The 5,000-nt window shown below is 38.8% G+C and overlaps 1 protein-coding gene and 1 long non-coding RNA gene across 2 annotated transcripts in view; both read left to right on the forward strand.

The window, feature by feature from the left end:
- Positions 1 to 5,000, forward strand: part of LOC102313108 (guanine nucleotide-binding protein G(i) subunit alpha-2) — a 63,584-nt gene that overhangs the window by 26,861 nt on the left and 31,723 nt on the right. The gene's annotated exons all lie outside the window — the stretch shown is intronic.
- LOC121815307 lies at positions 1,974 to 2,922 on the forward strand. The gene is made up of 2 exons (XR_006054976.1): positions 1,974 to 2,356; positions 2,407 to 2,922. It is a non-coding gene; the product is annotated as an uncharacterized LOC121815307 (long non-coding RNA).

Below are 5,000 nucleotides of genomic sequence, written 5' to 3' on the forward strand. Positions count from 1 at the left end.
AAGTTCGCTTTTTTTGAACTTGCAAGTTAAGGTTGCCATAGTGACTCAGAGATGGAATAAACTTCCTGTCTTTTTCCTGTGGTTAATTGCAGCTACTATTGGCCCTCTTCTAATTTTTACATCCTATTCACTGTTTCATTTAGCTTATTATAAGAGACACAGTACATTATTAGTTTGCTTGATGAGCCACAGGCTTTTTCAGAACAGTTTTTAAATGTGAAGCTGAGTATTTTGTTATGCATTTGAACTCTGACAAAAGAATCTTTGAAGACTGTGCTAAAAGCAGTGGAGGAAACAATGAAAGTGTGCTTTATGACTAAATTGGCATCATTAAGTGATTGGCAGCAAGTAGCACGGCAGGAATACGAGTCTCTAAACAGTCTTCTGACCCAGCTGTTCAAATAATTTTCTCTGATTTTTCATTAGGGATGTTCTTAGCAACTGATTTCCCAGATGATTAAGCACGGTAGGGAAATAGATTTACTGCCATAAAAGTATGAAATAATAGAGTGGTTAATTTTTATAGTGCACCAGTAGGACCAGTTTACGTCCCCTACATGCCTATACTAAATGGGATTGTTCTTTGCTCTAGTGGAGTGGGTATATGCCACTTTTTACACAACTTGCACACAAAATTTTCATGAAATCAAAGCATTTACAAAACTTGCAGGATTTTGACAAAATACCTCCAGTTTCATTTCTTAACCATCAAAGTTTACAATGCGCAGACCTTGGTGTTTGTGTGTATAAGACGAAACGTCAGAAGAACTTATCTTTGATACTTTGCAATAGCACAAAATCTGATCAAGGCCTTTTATGACTGAGTTTCCTTTCTTTTTCTTTTTTTTTTCTTTTTTTTTCTCTACAGGTCTACAGGACTCTTTAGTCACTTCACTTTATTACACATTATTAAGTACATTTTTAGTCTATTTATTGAGTTGTTTACTTTATAGTTTAAATTGGATGCAAAGTTGGTGCAACGTTTAAATGTAAGATAAAAAGCTGAGTGATGATGTTTGCTTTGGCAACGTCGGATGCATCGGTCTGATCGGGCATTTCATGTCTGAAGGCTTCAAGGCCAGGACAGCCTCTGATTTCTAGGCCTGTGAGAGGGTCAGGCGTCACAGGCAGCCTTGCTCGCCTCGTTTGCTCTTTGATCGATGGCCTTTCAGTTTAGAGTAATTATCCTGGACCAGACTGGAGGCTGATGATTTTTGTGGTCTACCATGTCCGCACAAAGGCGGATACTCCTAAAAATTCTGACCTTATGTGTAAAAGACTTACATCGAGTACAGACGGCATAAAAAGATGAACTGCCATGACTGAAATTAAAAAGTAATGTCTCCTTTATGTTTTTTGTTTTTTTTTTTTTGTTTTTTTGTTTTTTTGTGTCCCGTTTGGATCTTTAGCCATCAGAATTGTTGTCTTAAGGCCAAGAAAGATGCCAAGCGGATTTATTTTACCAAGTGGATCATCATGGCCTTGCCATATTGGTCCATTTGATTGACCTTTATTATAATTATGATATTTGAATTTTTTTATTTTCAGTTGCTACAAACGGGACAGACATGACTGGGGGATAGGACAGGGAGAAAGAATGAAAGAAAGAGAGGGAGAGAAAGAAAACCAAAGGGGAGAAGAGACGGTGAGAAGGGGGGGAAGAAAGAAAAAAAAACAAACAAAACACCTGGATCACCTGTATGGAGAAAAAAAACAGAAGAGAAAGCAAACAACAAAGAGCAACATAATAAAAAAAAACAGCACCATCACAATAAACTAGCTAGCAGTAGATAACAGTAGATACTAAATAATAAACGATATTGTGCAGCACGCAAGATAGACAGCGCACAATGTGCTTTGAGGCAGCAGCCAAGAAAGTGTAGTCCGCGTCTGTGAACACCCGTGTGTACACCTGTGTGGATCAGCATGCTTGTATTCCAAAGGTTTCTCCATGTAACGATCTGCTAGGGAGTGTGGGGAGCCACAGCCCCGTCCACCAGGGTATGAAGCAGGTATGGAGGAGATCCAGGCCCCAGATATCAATGTCTCCTTATGTTAGAAAATGTCAAAATAGTGTACTGTAGTGTATTGTAAAGTTTACTGTCGTAAATGTGATTTTAAGTTGACACAAAGAAAGCTGGAGATGGTGGTTTCTAATTGTTACTGTAGTACAACAGCAAATCCAGGCATACTTTGTTTTGTTGATCGGACTTATAACACAAGATTGTCCCTTTCAGGGAAGAACAAAATTATAAAGAAAGTACTTGAGGGACAACATGGATGGACAAAAGTTAGAAATGTATGATTTTAAATTCACCTGTCCTTGGTTGGATAAGGCACCTGTTTGTTTGTAAAGGTGTTTGATGTGTCGGCATCTTTTTATTCATGCAGTGCCAATTTGTAAAGGTGTTTGATGTGTCGGCATCTTTTTATTCATGCAGAATGCCAAAGATATGCAAGACTACTGAAGCAGAAAGACGTACCTATTCCTCTGTTGAATTCCAGCAGAAACTCAACAATGATCATAATATTATATTGGTGTACTTTATTAAGCAACATACAGAGGAATTGAGGCATGTTTTGAGCTCTTTGCTATTGAATTTGTTAAGAATCTTCCCATGGTAACTATTTGGCCATACTTATTCAATTAATATAAAATTAAAACACATGCATACATGCGTACAGTTACCTCTAGGTCTGCAGCTACATTACATATTATATCAGAACAATATATAAGAAACTTTTAATTTCATGGCTTTAATGTTTGCTTTTGTCACAAAGCCTGTTTCATTCCAAATGTTTATATCATTCGACATCTACAGCTCACAGCTTATGTTTTGATACACAAATCCATAATTCATTGAACTTTTCTGTCTGTGAGCCTGTGTGTGTGTGTGTGTGTGCGTGTGTGTGTGTGTGTGTGTGTGTGTGTGTGCGTGTGTAAGTAAAAAGATTAGTGCAACACGGCAGGAAGGTAATGGATATTTTTATAATGCATAAGCCCGTGATGCAGTAGATGTAGCTGGACGATATGCGTTCATGTTTGCCTTCATTTTATCCAGGTTATTGTAAAAAAGGCACATTTTTCTCAGTGTGAGTGTGAAGGATAAGTAGTACAAATCAGCTGTGATTCAGCTGTATCCAATACAAAAGTGCTTCCAATTGTTCATCCTCACCATTGTGAGGCTAAAGCTGGTATGACTGTGGAATGCTAATGCCAGGAAGAGACACTGAGCTCCCAGCTTTGTTTGGCAGCTTGAAGTGAAACTGAAGCTCAAATAATAATGGTGTGGAGATGCTCCTACTGTGAGAGCACTGTGAATGTGAAGTAGCAGAAGTCGTCATAATATCATTCAGGACATGTCTAAATAATATGTTCCACTGTCTTTTTTTTTAAATACATCAGTATATACATAAAACTTCCACAACTTAATTATTGTTACAGAGCTGTAAAAAAAATTTTTAAAAAAATCCTGACGTGTTGACTGAAAATGAACTTCATTATTTATATAATGATGGCAAAGGAGAAGGCCAAGGAGGCATAACATATACCAGGTATTGAAAACACATGTGAGTAGTATTCTTAACAGGATGGCAGATTTAGTAGTTTCCACCATCACTCCCCTCTTGATACGAGTGTGATTTTTGAGAGTCCTTCATATGGATGAATTGTTTATATCAATTACAGTTCCCTTAACAGTCTGTCACTCAGCCTCAGCTTTTGTACTTGCTTTTCCAGGGAATCTCAGCTTCTGCTGATGACTCCTGATGGACTCCAACTCTGTTTTTAACTACAGCTGGCCACACACAAGAATCTATGCTCTGCTCTGGGCCTTGGTGATCTTGGCATATTGGCATGTGATTCATTTCTCCACTTGCTGCAGGTTCTGGTTAGAGCTCGCAGCGGCTCTCACAGCAGAAGGCGACTACCAATTCTAGCTGCAGTCTGAAGTGGTGGAGTTGGACTATGGTTGATGTCAGAACAACGTTCATAACTCGGACCGCCTCATCAGCAACCTAATTGGATGGTAGCTGCTCAGAAGTGACTGAACTTTTAAAATGAGACTGGGGCAAATGTCCGCTTCAAGTCAGTTGTGGATAGTGTTGTTTTCTTAGATGGATAGCTGACTGGCCAGGTAAAACCTGTGTATAGCACAGAAAACATACAAAAACAAAGAGGGAGGAGTTAAACAGAGATAAAATAAAATAACAGCTTACTGGTTGAGCAGGCGAACCTCAAGTCCTTTGGAGTCTATATCTCCAGTCAGGTTTGAAAAATTTTAAGCTACGGCTCTTCCCTCATTAACTGAGGAATTAGGAATTTTAAAGAGGAAACGCAGAAAGGCTGAGAGGAAGTGGAGAAAAGAATAAATTAAATGCTTCCCTCAGTACTTGGAAGAACCTGATGTTGTCTTACCAGCTAAATTCAAGGAAGTGAGGGAAACCTATCTTTTGCAGCTCGTCACATGTCATAATCCCAGAATACTTTTAAAATCAATAAAAATGGCCCTCCAAATGCCAGTCCTGTGGAAACAAGTTTCTGAAATATTTTACCAATAACATTACTGACGTTCTTGATTAGTTTGACACTTCTCTATGCCAGTTCACTGTTAATCGCAACATTTTAATCGGCTAACTGAAAAGCAGGAGAGACAGTTGGCAAAAAGGTGAGCATAGGACACACATTTGTAACAAATATTGGCTGACTCAGATTGGAGTTTGGCTAACTTGAGCTTCCTTATTTTATTTTATTTTTTAAATACACTTGTCTGCTACAGGATGTTGGGGATTTCAAGGTTGTTTCATTCATTAGAAGTTAAGGCCAGGGGCAACTATGTCCCACCCACCCGGTGCTCTGGTCGTCCATCATAGTCTGTAAAGGCTGTCTGCTCCTCTCCCTCCTCTACAGCTCCTTTAGTCATGTTTCACTGTCCTGAGTTGATCCTCTCCAGTGATTAATGGTTTGCCGTTGCACTCATCTCACTGTTTTATCAGTGCCT

This window comes from Haplochromis burtoni, unplaced genomic scaffold, assembly GCF_018398535.1.
Source record: "Haplochromis burtoni strain Fernald_Lab_line unplaced genomic scaffold, NCSU_Asbu1 Contig_177, whole genome shotgun sequence".
NCBI lineage: Eukaryota > Metazoa > Chordata > Actinopteri > Cichliformes > Cichlidae > Haplochromis > Haplochromis burtoni.